The sequence below is a fragment of the Oryctolagus cuniculus genome, chromosome 6, assembly GCF_051225735.1.
Source record: "Oryctolagus cuniculus isolate XC-2025 breed Fujian yellow rabbit chromosome 6, ASM5122573v1, whole genome shotgun sequence".
NCBI classification, from domain to species: domain Eukaryota; kingdom Metazoa; phylum Chordata; class Mammalia; order Lagomorpha; family Leporidae; genus Oryctolagus; species Oryctolagus cuniculus.
In genome coordinates this window covers 95,780,326-95,805,926 of record NC_142872.1, presented here as the reverse complement: position 1 = coordinate 95,805,926, position 25,601 = coordinate 95,780,326, and the positions used below count along the sequence as shown (strand labels likewise).

The 25,601-nt window shown below is 42.5% G+C and overlaps 1 protein-coding gene and 1 long non-coding RNA gene across 12 annotated transcripts in view; one reads left to right on the top strand and one right to left on the bottom strand.

Annotated features, from left to right (window-relative positions):
• The window catches only part of SULF1 (sulfatase 1), a 195,096-nt gene that overhangs the window by 158,536 nt on the left and 10,959 nt on the right, over nt 1–25,601 (bottom strand). For 2 of the 10 annotated variants that reach the window (XM_070075147.2, XM_051844552.3), the window contains exon 1: nt 5,923–6,430. The exons of 7 other annotated variants lie outside the window; for them this stretch is intronic. The gene's annotated coding sequence lies outside the window, so the exon portion shown is untranslated. Of the gene's footprint in view, nt 1–5,922; nt 6,431–25,601 lie in introns of those variants that run through there. One more of the 10 variants, XM_070075146.2, reaches the window with a different exon arrangement.
• Nucleotides 6,493–24,799, top strand: LOC127490724 (uncharacterized). Of its 2 annotated transcripts, XR_011389129.2 has the most exons (4): nt 6,493–6,672; nt 17,532–17,659; nt 21,365–21,544; nt 23,443–24,799. It is a non-coding gene; the product is annotated as an uncharacterized LOC127490724 (long non-coding RNA). The 2 variants fall into 2 exon arrangements; XR_016235719.1 differs by lacking the exon at nt 17,532–17,659.

The window sequence follows — 25,601 nt, the reverse complement described above, 5'->3', positions numbered from 1 at the left end:
GGGTTTATTCAAGATTTTCATTTTACAAAATCTGACCTGAGTGATTCCTCAAGCAAGAACAAACTGTCTGCCCACAGCCCTGAAGCTGGGCTCCATATCCTTGAATGGACCAGGGAACCGATCACCTTGCTGTGTGGATCCATTTTGCCCCTTTCTTTTTCCCTCTCCCTCCTCCTCCTCTTTCCTCCTCTTCCTTTCTCTTCTCTAGCCTTCTTTTCCTTTCCCTTCCCTTCCTTTATCTTTTTCCTCTTTCTCTTTTTCTTCCTTAGAGAGACAGAGAGAAATACAGAGATCTCCCATCTAGTGGTTCACTCCTAAAATGCCCACAACAGCCCAGGTTGCACCAGGCTAAAGCCAGGGGCCAGGAATTCAATCTGGATCTCACACATGACTGTTAGGTAATCAATTACTTGAGCCATCACCTGCTGCCTCCCAGGATACATGCTAGCAGGAAGCTAGAAGGGAGGGAGGAGGAACCAGGTGTCGAACCCAGGAACTCCAACAAGAGATGTGGAGGTCTTAACTGTTGCAACAAACACCCACCCTTCCTCTTTATTTTTCTTAAGTCAGACCCATGATATTTTTGTAAGCAATGACACAGTACAAGACTCAGGAGTGTGTGTGTGTGTGCGTGCGCGTGTGTGTTGCAGGGGGATGAGGGATGCCCATGCAAGTGTTGCAGAGACAGAGACAGAGAATGCTCACACTATTCTGTTTTTCATTCCTAAAACTAAAGGATAAGGAAGTTAGGATTGGAATACCTCCAAAATCCTTTTTTGCTCCAAAATTCCACAGAGCGTTGGCATGTATGCCCATTAATTTCACATTACCATCCACAAATAAGTGTGGAGGTGTGCCAGAATTTCACCTGTTGATAATATGTCAGGAAGTTAAGCTTGATCATTGCACAGCTGTACTTCAAAAGTTTGGTTTGGCTTCTCTCTCTCTCTCTCTCTCTGTTAGTGTGTTATTGCATTTAGCACTTGCGAATCCATGCCATAAAGCAGCTACATGATTGAATTCAACTCTCTTGGCTTCCTCAGTTGTTCAGAGATGGAACTGCATTTCCTGGCTCTCCAACTTCATAAACTCATCAGATGTTGCTGCCGAGAAATGTCATTAAAATAACAGGCCTCAGCGGAAAACACCAGCCTCATTCATAGTTAGTGGAATGCTGCAACAGGAACTGATATTTCAAAACTGTTAATTTTGGACATTTTTCTATACTGTGCACACACACACGTGCACATTTAGACAGATACATAAGGCAACTTTTTCTTTTGCAGTGGTTCTTTAATTGCCTCCTATACATGGCTTTAGTCTAGTTGCTGAAGTGCATTCTGCTTTTGTTCCCTTCGCCTTGGAAAGCAATAACCGGTTCCAAACTTCTTTCCCCAAAGAATTGCTGGAAGGTCCAAAATGTCCTCATTAGAAACCTTGCACTGAACCACACAAGTCTTGCCATTGTGGATGGTGCACGCATGTGGGACTGTTACTTCATACACAATGACATGGGACCCGAAAACATGTGAACAGGAAGCCAAACCCAAGAGAGAGTTGGGGAGCTTCCAGCTTTCCACGGAGCACAGAAATGAAGCAAAATCCAGCAGTTCTCTGGATCCAGGTGTCTGGGGGACTGCACAGCTGCGACTGTTCCACTCTTCAAACGCTGCATAGGCAAGCACAGTGGCTGTGGCAGCACCCGGCCTGGAGTAAATCATGATGTCAGCAAACCCACAAAGATTGTGAGGAGCAGAGCACTTGCTTAGGAAGCCAAGACTTTAAATGGCATGAGTAACCTAAAAGTGCAATGGCCAACACCATATATGGAAGCCCAGTATATTCTTCAACGTTTCAATTGTGCTAATGGGAATTCCCCCAAATGCATCTTGCTCCTCCTTGAAATGATCTGCTTTGCTATGAGGCAAACTCATCGAATTCTAAAGTATATATCTGGTGATTATTTTGCATAGCTGAGCTGTTAACAGTTCCTTTTTGGGAGTCTTCATTTTTTTTTTTTATGGCAAAAGTGTTTCGGCAAAAATAGAAAAGCCTTTTTTTTTAATCACTTCAAAAGTCAAAGATCATTTCTCAGGCTTGGTGAATTTTGAAGTGAGTTATCAGAAGCCGGAAGGAATTCAGATTATAACTAAATACCTTCTTTCTCATAAGAGATAAAACTCTATTTAGACGGAAATAGCTTTGAAAACCTGCTTTTAAATGTATGAATATAGTTCACCTACCAGAAAGAAATATTATACAACTTTGCAAGACTAGCCACAAAGTCTGGGGCTAAGCCCCATTCATAATAAATGGCATTTGCTCTGAAGTGCTCAGCTGGGGTAACAGCTCCGAAATCCAGGAAATCCAATGAGGCCTTGCCATAGAAGATTAAGTGCTGAGTACAGAAGGGGTGAAGGGTCTGAGAAAACCAAGGTTATCAGGTAATCAGACCTCATAGGTTGAAAAAGTCCCAGCTTCCTGTCTGCTAATCAGATTGTTTTCTAGTCATTCAAAATGCTAAAATTCTTGCAAGTTGTCATTTAAAAAAAATCACAAATGTTACTCACCCCTCCTTTCCAGTTTCACACTATTCACACTATATGAGAAGAATTGTCTGGCACACTGAAGAAGGGTGAAATAGTTGTAGGCTAATTAGTGGTCAGGTTAGAATTTACCTCCTTTGCTTCAGACTCTGAAAGGGCACCCTCACTCCAGGAAAGTGAACTTGCCCTGCTAAGGAAAGGGCTCCTTTTTAGTGAATGAGTAGTCATTCTTTCTGATGGTGTGATTTTTAGGAATAAGTATTCTGGTAGGCCACAAAGGTTTCTCCTCATCTCTGCTCTCTTCTGAAGGCTCATAGGAAGTAAAGATGGACTTTCTTTGAGGGGATGCATGGCTATCAGAGAGACTGTCTGAGACATGGCCTTCCTGTTGTACAGTTAATGGGAATTCAGTGTGCTGGGCAATGGGAATACAAGATTAAAGACAGCAGGGACACAAAATTGAAGTTCTGGGCCCGGGGAACTCAGATATTGATGTTTCTTGGGAATATAAGAGTGTCAGAGTAAGAGTTCAATCCTTACTTTTCTTACAAGAATTTTAGGGAAAAATATAGCAATTTTATGCTTTTTAAGAAACTACTTTTTATTTTTACACAGTAGTGGAGTTTAACCTCTTACTGATGTTGAACCGGACATTACCCCAACTCACTCAAGCTTCTAGAAACCAGTCTCTCTTCTCATTTTATAGCTACCCACTTACACAAGCCCCCACATCACATTCTAGATGCCTCCTTTTCCTTCATTCCCCTCATTCAGTTCTCAAGTCAAAGAAGTTCTACCTTCTAAGTATCTCTGGAATCTGTGTCCTACTATCTACCTGCTCTGCTCAGACCCTCAGCAATTTCTCACTCTACACTACAGTGGTCTCTTAGCTGGTCTCCCAGCTCGTAGTACTGCTACTCTCAGTCCTCTCTGCCTGACCCACATTTCATAAGAGCCTTTCTAAAACATATATCACACCTGTTTTCCACTTTCTTAGCCCATGCAAAATTCTCGTTTCTCTCTATTGATTAAAGAGTGATCCCGGAAGTGCCCAGCTGGGAAAGTGAAACAGCCTGTGCTAGAATGTTTCAGACATGGGTTTGCTGCAAACAAAATAGTCCAAACAAATAAAATACTTCATTTAGCCAATCAGTGTCTTAGTGATATCTGGAACCAAGTTTAAATTGATGTGAACACGTTAAACAAAATTTATGGATCAGAGCTGGCTCACAGATGAGTTTTTTTTTCCCCCACGAAAGCTCATCAGCCCAAACACCTCGGCATGAAGCACCAGGATCCTGCTGACTGGGACCCTGGTTGACCCTGCCGCACGCTCTAGCCCTTTTGAGTTAGTGACTAAGCCCAGGGTTCTTAGCCCTGCCCTCCAGTGCCTGCTCTTTGGGGAATGTCCTTCCACAGGTCTTGCTTATCTAAAATCCAATTCTCATCACCCTGTGACAAAGTCCTCTGGCTTTCACTAGGCAGAGATAACTGCAGGGCCTCAGTGCTGCTTCTTAACCTTGAAAGCAAGTCTACTTCTGTGAGTCATGTGTTATTTTGTTCTGTCTCCTTGTCTGTGAACTCTTCCCAGGTGAATATGAATCTATTCTCTCTAGCAGGACCAGAGCTCAGCACAGAATACAACAAACACATAGTAGATGCTCAATAAATGAATGAACAGAATGAAATATGAAACAAAAGAGATTCAATGGCAAAGCCCTAAAATGGACTGACACATAGTCTGCTATGTTCAGGCTCTGGGCTAGATATTTGACATATATTATCTCCTTTTAGTCCTCTCAACAGTCCTCTCTTTGGGGCAAGTTGTTTTGATTTTATCTCATAGATGTGAAACCCGAGGCTGAAAATCTTAAGGGTCGTGCTGCTGGTCATATAACAGGGTGATAGCCAGACTAAGCCTCCAATCCAGAGCTCGTCAAAGTCTATTATTGGTGCTGTGATTCAGTATGCCTTTGAGACTAATGTCGAGATTATGTGACTGATCTTTGTAATCAAATTAGCTCGAATGGGGAATCTAGTGTTGACAGATCACTTTTAAATACAAAGCAGCTAGGATTTAGTCTCATTTTCAACTTTAATGATGTCTTAGACTATCTCTGGAGCCACAGAGAATTCTCCTTGGAAATGCCATTTCAATTGAATCCTAAAATTAGCCAATTTTATAACACCTTCCATGTTTATTGAATAAGTAATGAACAAACAGCCCTATTGTAATTTGAAATTTGATATGAAATTTCTCAACTTTCTCTGTTTTGGAGACTATAACTCTCATGTAAAATACCAAGCACCAGATAAATATAATAAATATAAAACTTCAAACTGAGCACCTGATAAATATAACAAATATAAAATTTCAAACTAAGTGTATATATATATGTGTACATATATTCATACATAACATATATGGTTTTCACATCTGTTTTTCAAAAGATATAGGCAATTAAGCTCAATGGATTAATCACAGTACTCATGGTATTAAAAATGAGAGGCATTGCTTTTCCATATTATTACTGATTTCTCTTTCTTACTTTCTGCACCTAAAATTAAGACAATAATTTTCTATATGTCATAACACACCCAGTTGTAATCATGGCTTTATAAATTGTACAATTACCCCTAATGGAATTTCATTTTCTTGATTTCTACAATTAGCAAATCATAGTTTCTAAGCGTTCAGAAATTGTACCTTCCCTGTGATTATTCTAGAGTTTTAAATTCACCTTCTGTTGACAGCAATTTCACCAAGTAACTAGCATCGCCTCTGAGCCGAATAATGCAACAATTCAGCATGCTTTCCAGCAAAGTGTAATAGCAGGGCTTTGGATCTTGCCGATGTTTAGGAACTTAGTGTTCATGTTCTTTTACTATCAATTCTTGCAGTTACGCACGGAAAGACTTCATAAAAATCCACATGTCCGCTATAGTTACAGTGTCGTATACACTGTACACAAAGCCAGCAAGTTCCAAGAAACCCCCTGAAAGATGGGGTTTGTTTCATAGTGTGAAACGAAACTTCCAACAATTATATCCCACTGGAACTGACAGTACCCAGAGCTCTTATCTGGGAGGGGTGTGTGTGTGTGTGTGTGTGTGTGTACTCGGGTGACTTGACCAGGATCCCTGAAGGCGGCCAGTTTCAGCCCGGGGCGTGGGTGCTATTTTGATACATGAAGCAGCATCAGAAACCCTTTCGCCTCTCCTAGTGTCCTTAGGAGGGTCTAGACTGGGGCGGAGGACTTCCGGCCAAGAGACACCCGTTGCCTGTCTCAGTGGACTCCACGCCGCGAGCCGTGCAAGGGCAGGAAGGAAAGCGTGTCTTCTTTTTTCCAAAGCAAAAGCAGAGCATCATACTTACAAAAGCCGCCTTCACAATCTTCTCTAGAGAAAAAGCCTTGGGAACAGGGAGGGGGCAGAGGAGCGGAGATAAGGTGGCAGCGGGACTTCCTTCCTCCTCCAGAAGGGGAGACTCATTGTTGGTTATCTCCGCTGACCTCCGAGGGGCGCCGGCAGCCAGGAAGGCCCGGCCTCCGCTCCTCGCCGCCCTGCTTTCTGGCCTCGGAGCCTCAGGGTTTCCTACTCTCGGGGACGGCCGCCCGGCCTGACAGCGGCCCCGAGACTCATTAGGGACTGTCTGCGAAGTACTGGCAGTAAGAGGAGGGTTATATAAGCCCGCGTATTATTATCATCACACACCCCCAGAAAAGCCGGCGCTGCCAGACAAACAAAAGGCAGTTCCAAGAAGAGGAGGAGCAGAGGCAGAAGTTATTACACTGGAGGTGAATTTCGGGACACTGCTGAACCCACTGGGGGGAAAGAGAAGTCAAGGCAAGCTGTGTATGCAAACCTCGGCAAACAAACAGTGCGCCGCCGCTGGCCACCGGCGCGGTGGGAGTGGCCCCCAGCCCCAGCTTCCAGGCTGCGCCCCGGCTCCGGGTGCTCGGCACAGCTGCCGCCTGGGGCACGGTGGGGTGCACGAGGAAGAGGGGTGCTGGCCACGCCAGGCAGTCCAGAGCCCAGGGGCTTGGTAAACACTGAGTTTTCTCCGCTCAGACTAGGTGCTGCTACCGCCTCTCTTGATTCCGGGTCTCCTGTTTTCTTTATGATGGTAAGCAAGGAGTTCTCCGTGCCCTCCAAACCCTGTTTTAAACTTTTTTAACAGCGCTCTGCCCTGTTCCCTGGGGGAGCAATAAACAGAGCCAAAGGGCTCTTTCCCCCAGTTCCCGGGTCCTCTGAGAAAAGTTCTGAGTGATGCCCTGGCCTCCCTGCCTTGCTGTTCCTATTTTCTTTAGATTATTATTACCCCGCCTTGCTCTTGGCACCTCTCCCCAACATGTGAAGAAATTCCTCGTGCTGGCATTCAAAGCCCACAATTTTTTGTCCCCACGCTAATTTTCCACTTCCCCTCCTGCCTTCCTGCCTCACCACACTAGAATATGAATCATCCTCTAAAGATGGCTTTTCAGTTCCTCTTTTCCTACCTGCCTCACATGCCTCCTTCTCACCCCCGTTCAGACCCCAGCTCCCCCACCGAAGCCTTCCTGATTGCCCCAGTTCTTGGATTTGATTCTCTGTTCTGCTTCGTTCTAGGCTGCTTGCCTTCATAGGTTTGGGATCTTGTGTTGGTCTCCCTGGTGGCCTAGGACAGGGCCCTACATAAAGCAAGTGCCTAATGAGAATTTAGTTGACCCTGGAGAGCTTCCGTGAGCCAGCAGTGAGAAGTGCAAGGGGCCATGGCCTCCTGGGTGATGAAGTACTGATGGTTGTGGGATTGATGGCTTGTTGGGAAATTTTTGTAAGTTCCAAAAGAGAGGAAAGATTTTGATAAAACACGAAGGGGAGCATGTGAACTTGACAGAGGCAGCTTCCTTTGGGATGCACTGATGTTGGGAAATAGGCCTGCTGGCAATTTTTTTTTTTTTTTTTTTTTTGCACCAATGCCACTGCTCTTTATTTAAAGGACCTGCAAGGTGGAGTTGACTTTCCAAAATGCCAGGGACATTCCTCAAAGGTGAGATCTTAAGAGATCATAGACCTCTGGGGTGCATTTGTATGGAGGAAACACCTCCACTGCTGAAAGAGTGTGGGCTAACACAACAGCAGCTCAGCAAATGAATAAGAGCTCTCTGGCGAAAGGTTTGACGATACAGGGTGAAATATGGAACAGGAGCTGTCAGCTACTGATTTTTCTTGTGGCTTTGTATTAAAGCATTCCTAATGACGTTGTCCCTGTTATTCATTGGTAAAAACAACATGTTTGAAATTCCATCTGTGGCGGTTAGATCGGCCATGGTGTCATTTTAGAGACTCGGGGTGTGTCTTCACAGTACACGCTCTCCACTGCATACAGAATGTGCAGTGAATTAGAAGAGTTTTCCCGCCTCCACTAATTTGGAACAATCAAGACCAATTCAAGTTTGAAAGGATTTTAGCCTCAAGTTCTTGAGGGCTTGGCTTCAGGACAGAAAGAAATCTCCTTGCAGTTTTGGAGTTCAATGTAGGCTCTTCCCTCACTCTGTTCTGCTCAGGTCAAGGCCATAACCTCTGTGAGCGCTGCTGTTAATGAATCTTTCTATGTTTTAGGCTCTCCGTGTTTCTTAATCTGCAAACCATCCTAACAGAACTATTGCAAATGGGAAAACTGAGTCTGGTCAGACTAAAGTTACAGGGCTAGGATATGAGCCTAAAATTGACTGCATGGTCCAAGATTTTTCCAGGCTTCTGAAAGCTAAAAGAAACCTTAGGTATTATCTCAATTGCTGGCTTTCAAATTGGGTTCCAAGGAGCTGTGAGCTTTCAGGGAGGTATTTCAGGAACCTCTGCCATATATGGCAAAAGGGAAACCGTGAGCAGAGGCCAGGTCAATTGCAGTTGGGCTGCACTCCCTGGACCCAAAGGAAGAAGCGTCACTTCTATCTGTTTTGTTTTTTTTTTTTAATTTATTTGACAGGTAGAGTTATAGACAGAGAGAGAGAGATAGAGAGAAAGGTCTTCCTTCCGTTGGTTCACTCCCCAAATGGCCGCCACTGCCGATGCTGCACCAATTCGAAGCCAGGAGCCAGGCGCTTCTTCCCGGTCTCTCGTGCAGGTGCAGGGGCCCAAGCAGCTGGACCATCCTCCACTGCCTTCCCTGGCCACAGCAGAGAGTTGGACTGGAAGAGGAGCAGCCGGGACTAGAATCCCGTACCCATTTGGGATGCCAGTGCTGCAGGCGGAGGATTAACGAAGTGAGCCACGGCGCTGGCCCACTTCTATCTGTTTTATAAAGTGACTTTAGATTTTGATTGAAACAAAAAGTTTTGCTACTAAAATTATTCTAAGGCTCTTGATCTGGTTTAACTTCCTTATGAAAGTTGGGGCACAGAGACGTTGAATACCTTGCTCAAGGACTTATGACTGAGGGGGACAGGCCCAGAGGTTACTTCAGATGTCCTGGTTCTGCCAGAGACTACTGTCCGTCTCCCCTCTGTCCTCACCTGTTGCACTGCAGGGACAGTGACTGAGAACCTGTAGTAAGACTTAGCTCACTGCCTGCTGCTGTGTCTTGACAGTGAACAAGAGGAGGCAGGAATACTTTCACTGTGCCCCCTGGTCGTCTGTTTGTTGAGCCCTTGAGCTGCAAATCTAAAGTTGGCCAACACTTAACCCATGACAACTAAAAGTCCAAGAAAGGGTTAACTTTGTCACTTGTCCAGATGATTCAGGGCTCTCCTCGCTTTCCATTCAACCCAAAGTGTGTAGTGTCGGCCAGAGAAGACTCTACGTTTATCAAACTGGTCTAGAGTGACTCAAGCATTTTACAGGAGACACAACATGTGTGGGGAACATAGTGTTCTTACAGACATCAGCTCTGGCCAAGGCAATGTGTGGGCATCATATAAGCCAGCACAGCTCAAAGCTAAAATCACATAGGCCCTGAGGTCTACCTGTGGGCTCCTTGCTTCCACCTGATATGCTCCTTACGCGGTGGAAGAGGTCGCCCACCCATCTTCTTCCCCATCACCTACACCAGCTGCACTCCACCTGGTGCTCAACTGTGGGGAGCAACTGGGAGCAACTCTGGACTAGACTAAGTTACTGGAATTAAGACTTATTCTATGCATCTGCTCTCCCACAATATGGCGCTGGGAGAGGAGGAAACAGCTTCTACACAGCTGCCTCCAGTTCAACCAATAAACTGTAGGACCTGCTCCTGATTGGAGGAGAGCAGCATACTTGGCGTGTGGGTAGCAGATTTGGGATTGGTGGAAGAGGACTATAAAGGAGGAGAGAGACAACATGCACCAGGAACATCTATCTGAAGGAACACCTGAGCAGCCCCCGAGAGAGCCGGCCGGCTGTGTGCCGCTCCCCCGCGGAAGTGGGGAAAGTGGCAGGGGGAACTGCCCTTCCACGGAGGTGGAAGGGTCGGTGGCCAACCCGGGAAGAACCAGCAGCAAACCCGGGGAGGGCCAAGCAGACAAAAGAACAGCGCAGGGTCCTGTGTCGTTCCTCCACGAAGAGGGGGAGCGACATAATGGTGCCGTGACTCGGATATGAAGCCTAGGCAGGGTTTAGTGTCGTTCCTCCATGAAGAGGGGGAGCAACATAATGGTGCCGTGACTCGGATATGAAGCCTAGGCAGGGTTTAGTGTCGTTCCTCCATGAAGAGGGGGAGCAACATAATGGTGCCGTGACTCGGATATGAAGCCTAGGCAGGGTTTAGTGTCGTTCCTCCGTGAAGAGGGGGAGCGACACTCAACCTCATGGTTGTCGCTTCCCCACTAGCCCAAGCTGTAATTTAGATGAATAACAGTCACAGGGAAGCTGGGGCACCACATCCTCTCCTTACTCCCAAGCCTGCTTCCTGGAGTGTGACACCCTGTGGCCTGCACGGCGTGGGTCTCCTCCTTCCAGGCTGTGAGTGCCTCTGAGGGTTGATGTCATTTCTCTGGTGTCCAAACCCACCCTAGGGCAGGACTCCCTACTGACAGGGCGAAGAGAAGGCAATCAAAACGGCGACGAGACGTGACTGCTAGGATGACATGGAATCTTCGCAGAGAACGAGTGCCAAACAGCTCATCCGTTGGAGTTCTACCCACGGTGAGGCTATTTGCAAATAGAGATGAATTTTAACTGAAATGATGTCAGCCGAAACCGACCTTTATTCGTTCCCAGGTCCCTGAGCTTTCCATCTGCTCTTTTTAATTTTTATCATTCTCACCTGGAGATTTCTGGGCGCAATAGCACTGTTCTTCCCTGAGATGGCTGAACTGCAATCCTGCCTACAGGCAAAGGAGTAAAAGCATGGTCCTTCCATCTTATCAGTGAAATCTTTGCTAACCCCAGAAATAATTTTTCTCATCTCCACAGCCAAGAGATTATAATACACAGATCTTTTCTTTTTTCATCTGCAACATCCTAATATTAATATATTTTCAACTTCTCAGCCCCAGAAAGAAAGCTTTGGAGATAATTTCTTTTCCTATTCATGAGATTTACAAAAGGAAGGTCATGTTTGTACTAGACTTGGGTCTGAAATTAATCTTCTTTTCTCCTTGGCATTTCTATAGAATCCAGACACTTCATTATTTAGTCATTTTCAAATATTAAATACTTGTCATTCTTGAACAACGATCTAATCTTCCCTTTGTGGGTGGAGAAACTGGGCTGTGGACCTTGCAAATCACAGAGAGGGCAGAGAGGACTTGAGAGATTGGGAGGGCCCATGGGAAGGCCGTCTCCCCATCTAATTCGAGACTACAAAGTAAAAATGTAAATTGTCTCATAAGAAGTGTGGACGACATCCTCCAGCTATAGACAGTATTAATTAAAAGCTCATTTACATCCTGCCTTATGAGAGAAATTCCATGCAGTAAATAAATATATTCAAACCCCACAACCAACCTCAACAGCAAGGCTGTCACCTCCCCCTCCCTAGATTGTGGCTCCTACGGATTGAAATATATTCTTGGTGCCGTTAAACAAGGGTTCATTTAAACCACATCTGTTGCTCATCAAACCTCTATTTTTGGAGTGGGGAATTATTTTGCAGAGATAGAGTCTGTCTGGAAGGTCTTACTGCAACAAATAGTATTCCATCAACTTCACAACACTTTACCAACATACATTCAGTACTCGCTTTCAGGCAATTACAGAATCCAGGGAAAACCCGCCCCACAGCTCCCACCCCCACTTCAAAGAATTCCTCACTTGACTAATTCTAAAGAGTAAATTGATTTTCTCATCATTTGTTGTGTTTGACAATAGAAAGGCTGACACAGCAACATTGCTAACATGACAGCTCTTTTCTATTCAAGGGGAAGGAATTTGTGTTAATATTCTTAATGACTGGCATCTTTATGAGAAATGTGAAATCATTTATCCTTAGCAATAACCTGACTAGGATTAAAAAGTACTTCATGCTTAGAACGGAAGTGATCTGTCAGGAAAAATTATTTAGACTGATGCAAATTAACTGAATAAATTGGCTTACTGTCGGTTCCTAATTATAGCATGCGGATTCAAGTTTGTTAAAATCAGGTTGCACTGAAGAAGAATCTGGAAAGGATCTTTCAAGAAGCGATCTGACATTCTGTCAGAGGAAAAGATAACACGTTTGTTTGATAAATTCCTTTCACATTTACTAAGAATTTCTGGGAATGATTTAAGCAAGAACATGTAAATCAAGGGAAAACACATTAAGTAACCAGGCGTGCATGTCTTGCTTATTCTGAACAACAGTAGTAATGTTTTATGAAAACACAGTGCAGAATATTCACTGTTGTGCCCTAGATTCTAAATAACCAATAGAGTTTTCCATGAGGAGTTATGGCAGGCTTCTCAAGGCTGGCTTGGGCATGAGCCCAAGTGACAAAGACTAAGAGAGTTGAGCACTTGGACCTGCACTTAAAAAGCAAGGTGTAGACAAGTCTGCGTATTCTGTAGCGAGTTGTTCTGCGCTTAATGGGCATGGTGCTGCACACCCGTTAACAAGTTTTTATTGGAATCTCAGTCTTCTCTTCTTCACCAGCTTCACAGCTCTTTACCAAAAAGCTCAGTAAATCATGGGACGAATCCCTTCTCAGCAGGAAATTTAGGAAAAAAGGTATACATTGAGCAAAATGTAACTTATCTCCATGTAATTAGTGAGTGTGTTTTACTGTTTTGTATTTACGTAGAAGTTTTTTGAAGAGAACTCATGTTTTTTTACAAAGTGACCTGTCAGTAAATGCTAGTATACAGGTGTGTGTTTTTCCAAATTTTTGAAAGTCTAGTTCCTTTACTTGTCAAGGGAATGACTGGTGTAGGGATAACAATGTCTGAAGGGGAATAGCAGTGACCAGCGTATGCACGGACTTGTGCTCATTCAGATTCTTCTTCCTTTTCTGAGTCTTTTAGGCCATGAGTACCCTTAAGTACAAGTTCAGCATTAAGCACCCCAAGTGAAGAAGCAACTTATTCCCTTTTCAGGGGTGACTCTGAGAGTTCCTGGGTTTCAATATAGACATTCAGAGCAGGTTCTTGGTGTTGATGTTAAGACACCACTTTGCGGGGCTGGTACTGTGGCTCACTTGGTTAATCCTCTGCCTGCGGCGCCGGCATCCCACATGGGCGCCGGGTTCTAGTCCCGGCTGCTCCCTTCCAGTCCAGCTCTTTGCTGTGGCCCGGGAAGGGAGTGGAGGATGGTCCAAGTGCTTGGGCACCTGCACCTGCATGGGAGACCAGGAAGAAGTGCCTGGCTCCTGGCTTTGGATTGGTGCAGCACCGGCTGTAGCGGCCATTTGGGGAGTGAACCAACGGAAAGAAGACCTTTCTCTCTGTCTCTCTCTCTCTGTCTATAACTCTGGTGTACCTGAGTTCCATTCCAGGTTATGCTCTCAGTTCCAGCTTCTTCTAATGCAGAACCTGGGAGGCCACAGTAATGGCCTTGGCCACCCACAAGCATTGGGGAGTGAATCAGTGGATGAGCAATCTCCATCTTTCTCTGTCTCTCTGCCTCTCAAATAAAAAAAGTAATTTATGAATTAAAAACAGAAGTGGAACTCCACATTAAAAATATGTATATAAAGAAATAACAATATTCAATGATATAAAGGCAAAACAATAGGGATCTCTGGAAGAAGATGATGGTTAGTGATGATTAATAATAATCTGAATTACTGTGATGAGTTCAGCCCCTGGAGACAGTCTTTCAGGTAAAACAGTGTTGGGGTGGATATTAGAACTCTTAGAAACTTTTGCTGGAAAACAGTTGATTAAAGAGACATAGGAAAAATCATTAAGCAAGTCAGTTGGTGGGGAGTCCAGTTTGTCACCTCATCTTTGTGTAAGCTGTGTGGAGACACAGATTGGCAGTGCAAAGCCACGCTTGCCAGACGCAGGAGTGAGGCAAAGCCATGGGGCAGTGACTGGCAGAGAATGGAGAGGAAACAAGAGGTGTGGCGAATTGGACCCTGGACACAAGCCTGCTGCAGAGGTTGCAGTCTCCAAGAGATGCTGATAAGGATGTGCTGAGCCCCAGACAGGAAAGAGCCTTGCTCTGCACAATCTGCAAGACACTCATGTCTGGGGCTGAAAGATGCATTAGTAAGAAAAAGCTGGAGCTGAGGCTGGAGCCTGATGCAAGGGTGATGGACAGCAAAAGGAGTGATAAGGAGCAGTGCCTGAAAGGAGCTACTTGAGGGTTTTAAAGCATGCCAAGCTCAGTAACCTGAGCTCCAACGTGCGACTGACTCCAATGAATACACTTTCATCCTGAAATTCCCTTACAGTGCATAAAGTTAAGCTGTGCACTTAGGGTGTCTGCGAGCTGTACTGGAATACACAGGGTAGGACAAAGGCAGCATTCTAAAGAAGGATGGAAGGTGGCTAAATGTGGTCCTCTTGGCTCAGCTAATCATTCTTGTTTAGGGGAAAATATATACAAATGAATATCATGGGAAAATTTGGAATAGCGAGAAAACATCAAGTAGATGGTTGGATGTGTAGATTGAAAGGTGAGAGATACAAAGCCATGTTCACTGCTTGTCTTGGGTTAATGTTACCCTCCTGCTGGTCCATTTCTGAGTCATTGCTCAGTGGACCATTGCATGCAGTGCCTTGAAGAGCCAGCCGTGTATCCTGGAGGTGATTCTGCTCCTGCCCTGAGACCAGGATCTTTGGCAGAGTGTTTCTTTATTTTTATACTTACTGATTATAGCAAAGGGGGAAGTCATGACTCCGACTCCTGGTGAGGCTCAGCATCACTTTTTATCTAAAAGTTGTCATCTAGGGGATGGCATTGGGGCACAATGGGTTAAGCCAATGCTTGGGACATAGCATTCCATATTGGAGTGCCTGGGATCAAACCCTGCCTCTGCTTCAGATCCAGCTTCCTACTAGTGCACGTGGGAGGCAGCAGATGGTGGCTCAAGTATCCGGCTCCCTGCCATACACATGGGAGACCTAAATGGAGTTGTATACTTCTGGTTTTGGGTTGGCTCAGCCCTGGCTGTTGTGGGTATTTGAGGAATATACCAATGGATGAAAGATTCTCTCTCTCTCTTTCTCTCTCTCTCTCTGTCATTCTGCCTTTCAAATAAAGAAATGATTTTGAAAGTGGTCATCAAATCAAAGGCTACAGCTGTCAAACTATCAATAGAGTGGCCAGCATTGGGGTGCAGTGGTTTCAACCATTGCCACCTGCATCACCAGCATCCCATATGAGCACTGTCCCAACTGTTCCATTTATGATCCAGCTCCCTGCTAATGTGTCTCAGAAGGCAGTGGATTATGGCTGAGGCTCAGGCACCTTTGTGGCAGATTGGAGGGAGTTGTTGCCTCCTGGCTTCGGCCTGACCTAGCCCCATTCATTATAGCCACTTGGAGAGTGAACCAGTGAATGGAATCAATATCTCTCTCTCTCTTTCTCTCTCTCTCACTCTCTCTCTCTCTTTGTCTCTCCTTCTCCCTCTGTAACTCTGCCTTTCAAACAAATAAATAAATCAAAATCAATCTTTAGAAATTTATTGATAGAGTACTTCAACGTTCCAAGGTTGGAATTAAAAGCCACTTAAAGTAGAAATTTTTTTCCTTTTATCATTTTTTTCTTACCTTAAAATTGTATGCATTGCCATAAAACTGAGGTTAGTTTTCACTTTTTAGGTTTAAGTGTTTAGATCATGACATCTTAAAAACTTTTTAATACAGAACTCCAAATGTCATTCACTCATTGAACAAGCATTTGTTGCATGTTTAATGTATGCTAGGAGCTGCTGTTGGTACAGGTAAAATGTGGCACCTGCTTTCAAGAGGTTGCAGACAAGATGTGGTGATGTCCTTTTTAATACATAGACTTTTACATGCCAGTTATTCTTAGAAAGAAGTCTTCTAATTGTGGAATAAAAATATTGTTGAATACATGGAAAATAGCTTGATTAAACTGGACTTAAAGGAAAAAAGGGACAATGTAGGTTGCATGGGTCTGTATCTACCTTGGCTCCAGTAGCTTTGTGACATTGATCAATTAAGTCTAAGTCTGTTTCATCATTTTTAAGATGGGGATCATGAGGATTCTATGTCATAGTGATGTTGAAAAATTAAATTAGATAATGCATGTAGAATAGTTACAGTAAGGACTATTCAATAAACCTTAGCTATTATTATAAATTGTAGTAATAAGTACAGCACTGACATCCTTATCAGTCATTTTGTTTTCTTTAACAGAATATTATTTTTTTTAATTCCCAAATAAAACATAAGTTTAAAAGTTTTAGATGTGGTTGTTAGGAGTGTGACAAGGAGCTGAAATGTCAAGAGGATATACTGGGGAGCTGGTGCTGTGGTGTAGTGGGCTAAGCTTATGCTTGTGGTGCCGGCATCCCATATGGTCACTAGTTCAAGTCCCAGCTGCTCCACTTCCAGTCTAGCTCTCTGCTATGGCCTGGGAAAGCATTGGAAGATGGCCAAAGTGCTTGGGCCCCTGCATCCAGGTGGGAGACCCAGAGGAAGCTCCTGGCTCCTGGCTTTGGATCTGCTCAGCTCCAGCCATTGCAGACATTTTGGGAGTGAAGTGGTGGATGGAAGGCCTTTCTGTTTTTCTTCCTCCCTCTGTAACTCTGCCTCTCAAATAAACAAATACATCTTAAAAAAAAAAGGTTATTTTGGAAAGAGCTCTGGTTCTGGAATTTAAATGTGAGTCTGAACTCCACCATTTAATGTCTATGAACACTAGTAGAAAAGTAGCTTTCACAGCCCGTTTCTTAATCTGTAAAATGGGTCCAATAATGCCTATCCTGTTTACTTCATCTGAAGCATGATGAAGATAAAATATAATAGGATTGGTGAAAATGATTCGCAATGGGCACTATGATGTATAAATAAAGGTTATTATTCAATCAGGGCAGGCATTGTGTCGCAGTGGGTTAAGACATTGATTAGAATGCTCTTAGCCCATATCCGAATGCCTGGAATAAATCTCCACCTCTGCTTCTGGTCCAGCTTCCTGGTATTGTGCACCCTGGGAGGTAACAGATGATATCTCAAGTATGTGGGTGCCTGCCACCTAAGTGGGAGACTCTGCTGGAGTTCTGCACTCCTGGCTTCAGGCTGGCCCAACCCTGGCTGCTGTATTTGGGAAGTGAACCAGTGAATGCAAGGTCTCTCTCACTTTCTCTCTTAAGTAAATAAAAATAAATAAATAAGTAAACTTTAAATCATAATGATGATGTTTCTTCCTCCTAGGCTGATGCTTATATTGATTATAGATGACTAACTGGCAAAAGATGTGATGGCAGTTTATAAGTATTTTAAGTGAAAGTTAGTTACATTTCTATTTACAGAACTAGGTTACAGATTTGGAGAAAGTCTGGAAAAATAAAAGACCTGGATTTGAGTTCTTCACTTTGCCTCTAGTCTGTTCTGTTTGTGTATGCAAATTATCTAACTCCCCTGTGTCTGTGTCTTTTTAGAATTTTACATTTGGAGACTTTTTTTTTTTTTTTACAGGCAGAGTGGACAGTGAGAGAGAGAGACAGAGAGAAAGTTCTTCCTTTGCCGTTGGTTCACCCTCCAATGGCCACCGCAGCCGGCGAGCTGCGGCTGGCGCACCGCCCTGATCCGAAGCCAGGAGCCAGGTACTTATCTTGGTCTCCCATGGGGTGCAGGGCCCAAGCACTTGGGCCATCCTCCACTGCACTCCCTGACCACAGCAGAGAGCTGGCCTGGAAGAGGGGCAACCGGGACAGAATCCGGCGCCCCGACCGGGACTAGAACCCAGTGTGCCGGTGCCGGGGCGGAGGATTAGTCTAGTGAGTCGCGGTGCCGGCCCTGGAGACAATTTCAAACATGAGAAGGTAGTAGGAATAGTCGGAAGAACACTTGCATACCAGTGACCTAGATTCTTGTTTTTTTCTATTTTATTTCTCATATACAGATGCTTCTTAACTTATGATGTGGTTGTGTCTTTTTATTTTAAGATTTATTTTTATTTATTTGAAAGGCATAGTTTCAGAGAGAGAGAGAGAGACATAGAGACAGATAGAGCGAGATCTTTCATCCACTGGTTCACTCCCCAAATGGCAACTATGCGTGGGGCTGACAGACCAATGCCAGGAGCCAGGAGCTTCTTCCTGGTTTCCCATATGGGTTACAGGGGCCCAAGGACTTGGGCCATCCTCCACTGCTTTCCCAGGCACATCAGCAGGAAGCTGGATTGAAAGTGAACAGGTGCTCATATGGGATGCCAGCATCCCCACTTTGCCACAATGTGGGCCCTTTGGGATTGTGCCTTGATAAATCCATTCTAAGTTGAAAACATTGCAAGTTAAAATTGCATTTAATATGCATAAATTACTGAACATCATTGCTTAGCTGAGCCTACCCTAAACATACTTAGAACACTTAAGCTAGCCTATAGTTGGGCAAAATTGCAAAGCCTATCTTATAATAAAGTGTTGCACATTCATTTTATGTACAGAAAGTAAAAAAAAAAATGGTTATATGGGTAAGCTTTGGTAGTGTAAAGTCGTAAAATTGTGAATTGAATCATTGTACATTGGGATCCATATGTGTGTGTGTGTGTGTCTGTCTGTCTGTCTGTCTAGAAAGAAAGTAAAGCTATCCCCTCCTGCCTCCTCCCCAAACCCCAACTTCTTGACCCACTGAGAGTAAACTTTACTGCACACATTGTATGGTTATATTTTATTTCAGTGTGTGACTCTGCTTCTTATTCTTTAAAATGGACACAGATATTTATTTATGCAATGTGCTACATAAAGCTGCCAAAATCAAATGAAAAATTTTAAATCATTTCATGCCCTCATAACCATTCTGTTATAGTACTATAGTTTTAATGATCTGTAGTTATTTTAAAATTTATGGTGTATAAGTGAAATGGTCACCTTTTCATTTGATTATTGTTACCCACTGCCTATTTACCACTGAACTAGGATCTTTTTATTTGTTAAGCTTTTTGTTTAGTGAAGCATTAAGCTCTTGACTATAATGTTAATTTAAAATATACTAACTCAAAAACAAAAAAGAAGGAAGGAAGCAAGGAAAGAGAGAAAGAAATAACGGAAGAGAGAGAGAAGAAAGTAATAGAAGAAGGGTGGGAGAGGGGAAGGGAAAATCATTCTAAGAATTGTACCTAGGGCCAATATTGAATCTATTCTCTTTGCGTTAGTATTACATTAGCATGAAAAAAATAAAGTATCAGAAAAAATAATTATGGGCAAAAAATTCAAGTTACATCAAAGTTCAGAGGACTTACAAATTGAAGTAATGTACAGACTATGAAAGTCCATTGTCTATTTGTATAACAAGCTGATGATTTTGCCAGATTTGTGTCTGTGGTGAGAGAAAAGAGAATGATGCCCTTACCTCGTGCATGATACTTTTTGAGTTGAACCCCTTGAGTAGGATTTATATCTTTTTTGGTGTAATTTTTCACTTTAACATTTGCCATTTTATATGATCTATTTGATGACAGTTATGAACAAATTTGAGAAAAGGTCATAGAAACTGGAGGGCAGTTGCTGCTCAATGGCAGAACAATAGAGCTGTAAAGTTTAGGAAGAGCTCAATTTTATTTCTCTTGGTCCTCCCTTTAGTAGTGAAAATGACATGCTGTATTATCAGTATACACAACAATTGAGATGCTAAGAGGAAATAGAGAAGCACTGTGTTAGAGAAGTGTTTGATGTTTGCTGTATAGGCTTTGCCGAAAATAGTATGAACGAAGTATTCTTATAGACCAAATAAATTACTTTTTATAGACTTCTTTTTCAGCATTCACTGTAATAAGGTTTAGCCATACAAAAATATGGATAATCCTCTGCCACATTATCTTCACATTCTGAACAGAAGTCACCCTTCCATCAGAAGTTGAAATAATGATAAGCATGATGTTTTTGTAATTCTCACCAGATTTGAGGTCACATTTTCCAATGGATTGAAATAGCCTAAAATGTGAACTAAAATGTTCATCTCCTGTAACACATTCTTTCATTTCTCTGCGAATCATAGACTTCCTTTAGACACTTATGACAATAACAAAAAGAAAATCTGGAACATGTTTTTAAAATGAAAATTATTTTTCAAAAAGTCAAAACACACTTAGGTATTCTACATTAATCTTTGTATGTTGAATTATGGAATTGCATTTCTTTATAATGTAAAATAAAAATATAAATTAATTAATGTGAAACACACAATACAATAATTACTTTTACTTCTTTTACAAATCATTTTTAACATAAATTATAAAAATGCATAATTGTATACACTCTCATGCAATTTATTTATCTATGAAGAATTATTCCTATACTTCTCTTGGAAAAGTTCCAGTATCTAAGGAAATATTTCAAATTTTTTTCCCAAAGAGGTGATGCTATTGAGGGATAGATAGTTCAACAGTTCTAAGGCAATAGATTTCCCAAATATTGATCAAATGTGATATATTTGGAAAGATCTGAAGTATGAAGCTATGAGGTAGGAGTCAGAAGTCATGAGTTCTAACACCAGCTACTCCACTTCCTGGTCTTTAGATGTAAGGCACATGGCAGATCCTTTCTCAAATTCACCTTTCTGGAGCACAAAAACTGAAGACGTGCTTTGCTTACCCAAATATAGCACGTTTCAATGAGTGAAAATCGTTTTAAGGGGTGATGGTTAATATTGTCATTATCATTTTGGGTTGTAGTATTCTTTTGCCATTGGTTAAAAATTGCTGTTATAAAGAATGCTTTCTATAATAAAACTAATTACTTTCAGATCATCCACAGCAACAATGTTTGGTTATGTCTATTAAAATGAATTTTCCAAAAGAAGTACATCTGAAAAATACTTTTTCTTGTATTTGTTCCAATCCCAAGCATTCTTTACACCACCTGTTTATTCACTGTAGCACTCAACAAGGGAGTCCATACTGAAAAAACTGGGCTCATCCCTTCATATTGTTGCTGGGCCCTAAAATCAGCACATGAATTTATGTTAGTCCTGGTGGAATTTCATTGATTTGCACTATTGGGCAAAGTCTGGACTGTAGGAAGTGTCTTCAAAAAATTCATGGAAAATACATATTTTGAAAAAACTGTGCATGGATTTCCCTTTTTTGTATCAAAATACACTTATCTTGTAATTCCTTTTCCCATGAATTTTTTGAAATTCCTTGTAGAATGAGTTTTGCTGTTTGGGGCAGGTCTTTAAAAAGCTCAGTCCCGTGTTTCCTCAGTTGTGGGATGAGATTTTTCTTAGATCTCTATTGAGAAGCAAACTAGGTATGTCATTCTGTCTTTATCTTGGTCACTTTACCCACTCTTGTCGGTTCTCTTATTTAGGTACATTGCAGAATAAGCACAAAGGAAAGATGACAGTGAATGGAACAGTAAGGTGAATATTTTAAAGCAATCGGTCTTCAGCACTAACTGTTTCCAACTGGAACTTCAGTCCAGCTGTGTACTCTCAGCAAAGAGCCAGTGTCTTCTATCTTCTGGGTATTTAAACTTCTTATGGTTATGGTAAGATGCTAAGGTACATCTTTAACATTTTGTGTTTCTATATTTTACCTGCATTTCCTAGAAAACCCACCTCAAGTTCTAAATTATTTAAGAAACAACTGATAAGATTTGCTAGCTGGGATAGAATGTGTGATAAATTCCTCTTTCTTCCAAGTAAGTTAAATCCTGTCACCTCACTTTCTAATCATTCTGCAAATGAAAACACCATTCTTAGACAAAGCATTTTTGCAATCAAGTCCCACAACAACAACAAAAAATCCCTATGATTCACAATGGAGTTTATGGAGCTTATTAATTTGTGCTATCCAGGAAATAGTGGACAGGTCTATGTATGTAGCACTATTGCTGAAATTCTGGCCTCATCATCATTTTACAGGTCCTTAAAAATAGAATTGTCACCATCTCCTCAGTTCAATCCTCAAGAGAAATTAATTGATAACGTAGAATCCTGAATGGTTGGCATGTGAGTGACACCCAGCTATACAATTTCACATTTAATCAAGAAAGATGGGAATTCTAGTTGGCCTATTGTCTATTTGAATCTGTCTCTGGCGGGAATCCAGTGGCTCTAATGCAGCCCTGGAGAGTTGAAGTGGGCAGAAGATGGAAAAAGAAAAAAATGAAGCCAGAGAATTAGTGGCTGAGAGAATATCTTCCACACTGCCAGAGAATGCCTGGCATAGCTGTAGATTTGTGGCTGATTAGTTTCCTAAAATTTTTCAATGACAAAAAAATGTAGCCTGCTATACCAGTTGTCTCTGACCATTCTGTGAATGCGTAATGAAGGCCTGTAGCAGGAATTGGATGCACCGTTTTCAAGCTATGCTTGATAGATGCAGATGTTTGAAACTCAACTTCTGCCTTAATGTTTCTAATAATATAAAATTCGAAGCATGAATAAAAATCTATGATGAATAGCAATTAGTGCAAACTGTACATAACTAAGAATAACATTATATGACAGGTTTTAAGTGAGAAGAGAGCACATATGAGAGGGAAATTATTGATGTTGGGAGGAAAGAAAGTTCCCCGAGAGTAACCAGGTATTCAAACCCAGCTACTTTAGGATAGTGGGATGGTGAAATACTGGTAAAGGAAGATTAGATTAACAGTGGTATGTAAGACGCATGGAAGTAAGAAAAAGTATAGATCTCAATTTAGAAGCACGAGGTGATACAGAACCATATTAGTCTTTCTTTTCCCCTACCATCGTTTTTAATTTCAAGAAAACTGTTGCTCATGTAGGCTTATCTTAAGTGAATGGTAGGCACCTTTTGAGGAGGTGAATCGTGTAATCTAGAGGGAAAGAATGACGAAATAAAGGCAACAGGATGATGGCATGGCCCTGAAAGACTAGCCAATGAGCTCCCAATCACATTATTAATGGCTGGCAATTCAATAATTCAGAATTCCAATGGTTTTTCCCACTGTGTACCACCTGCTTCTTTTTCCTACCATCCCTACCGTTGCTCTTATTCAGCAAATCATTGCTAGTACCATGTGCTTAATGATTTTTAAGTTTTGAAAAGCTATCAAGAAAATAACGAAACATACTTTCTGATATATTATTTGCCCAGCAGGAAAGATGATTTACCTGAAGCCAAAGAGGCATTCCCAGAATAAACTAAGCTTGCAAAGGTGTTATGACCATGACAGAAGCAATTGTGCTACAGTGTTAACCAGAATGGCATGCTGATAGGGAACTATTTCTGTGACAAACTGGCTGAGAACAACAATAGCTAATTGTGGAGTTTTTTATATTGCTTATTTTTTTCTGTTTTCTGTCAGTATTTTTGTGTCAAAAAAGTGACTTTATGACAGAATATGTTTTGATTACATTGGTGTTCCTTTTTTCCCACTTTGTACAGTCGTTTTTTTCTTTTTTTTTTCTCCAAAAGGACTATACTTCTCCAATTCTAGATATCATTGCACCTCCAAGACAGGTCTAAAAGCTTCACATACAAGAGTAGGATCCTGAATTGAAAGTGAACCAAGGGGCCAGCATCATGGCGCAGTAGGTTAATCCTCCGCCTGCAGTGCCAGCATCCCATATGGACACCAGTTCGAGTCCCAGCTGCTCCGCTTCCAATCAAGATCTCTACTCTGGCCTGGGAAAACAATGGAAGATGGCCTGAGTGCTTGGACCCCTGTACCTGCGTGGGAGACTGGGAAGAAGCGCCTGGCTCCTGGCTACAGGTTGGCAAAGCTCCAGCCACTACAGCCATTTGGAGAGTGAACCAACAGAAGGAAGACCTCTCTCTGTCTCTCCCTCTCACTGTTCTGTAACTCTATCTCACAAATAAGTGAATAAAATCTTAAAAAAAAAAGAAAGTGAAGCTAGATATCTAAAATTAAGACGTTCAGGAGCATCAGGTCATGTTCTACTCCCTAACCTCCCAGTCAGGACATAGGCATTTACCTAACTGGGTATGGAATAAAGAAAGCCTGTGCAAAGTCTGGCAGCTGAGGCCAACTTTTTGGTTTGTGCAGTTGATGCTTATTGATCTGTATACATTTTCCCGCTGGTTCACTGCACTGGGTATCACAATTCAGGGCTAGCCATGAATATAAATTGGCTCATGTTGATTAGACTCATGCCTGGCAATCCCGAGTGAGATACAGATTACAGGTGCTGATCCTTAGGCTGGCATTCCTTCCATTAGGACCAGAGTATATGCTCAGAAAACTACTTTGGGGAAATGAAACAGGCCAAAATCTTCATTAAAAAGTTGAAGGGAAACTAAGTCTCTTTTGAGAATTGAAATCCTGTCAAGTCTCCACGGTTGTTGCAATTTCCTCAAATTTTTGGTAGCAAGCTGGAATTTCAATTTCAAATCTTGCCAACTTAAGCTGTGTATTTTTTGTGTTACTGCCCAGCATACAAGTGGCCTTCAAAAGTTCATAGATGGGGCCAGCTCTGTGGCTTAGCAGGTAAAGCTATCACCTGCAGTGCTGGCATCCCGTATGGGTGCCAATTCCAGTCCCAGCTACTCCACTTCCGATCCAACTCTCTGCTATGGCCTGGGAAGCAGCAGAAGATGGCTCAAGTCCTTGGGCCCCTGCACCCACATAGGAGACCCAGAAAAAGCTCCTGGGTCCTGGCTCCTGGCTTCAGATCAGAGCAGTTTTAGCCATTGCGGCCATATGGGGAGTGAATAGGTGGATGAAAGACCTCTCTTTCTCTCTCTCTCTGTGCCTATCCTTCTCTCTGTGTAACTCTAACTTTCAATTAAATAAATAAATCTTTAAAAAAAATTTCATAGACAATTTGTGGACTTCAAAGCTGTTTTGCACCACAATAGACATCTTTTTACAATAAATGCCTTTGTCATAGATTGCCTTGATTGTGTTGAGGAATGTTCCTTCTATACCCAGTTTGCTTAAGGTTTTCATTATGAAAGGATGTTGTAGTTTATCAAATGCTTTCTCTGCATCTTTTGAGGTAATCATATAGTTTTTGTTCTGCAATGTCTTTATTTTTTGTTATTGACAAGCAGAGAGACAGACAAAGAAACAGATAGGCAGCTAGAATGAGATCTTCTATCAGTTGATTCACTCCCCAAATGCCTGCAACAGTGAGGGCTGGGTCAGGACTAAAGCAGGTGCCAGCAACTCAATCAGGGTCTCCCATATGAGTGGCAGGAACCCAAGTACCTGAGCCATCACCTGCTGCCTTCCAGGGTGCACATTAGCAGGAAGTGAGAATGTGGAGCAGATTCAGGACTTAATCTAGGCATTCTAAACACGGGATGTGGCATCCCAAGTGATGTTTTAACTGCTCTGTCAAATGCCTGCCCCAGATTGGTCTTTTAATTTCATTTTCACACAAACCCTTTGAAGTACTCTTGTATAGTACAAGCATACAAGCATCTTAAATGGCAAGGACAATCTTCTACTTTTTTTTTTTTTTTTTTGACAGGCAGAGTGGACAGTGAGAGAGAGAGACAGAGAGAAAGGTCTTCCTTTTGCCATTGGTTCACCCTCCAATCAGGGCCCAAGTACTTGGGTCATCCTCCACTGCACTCCCAGGCCACAGCAGAGAGCTGGCCTGGAAGAG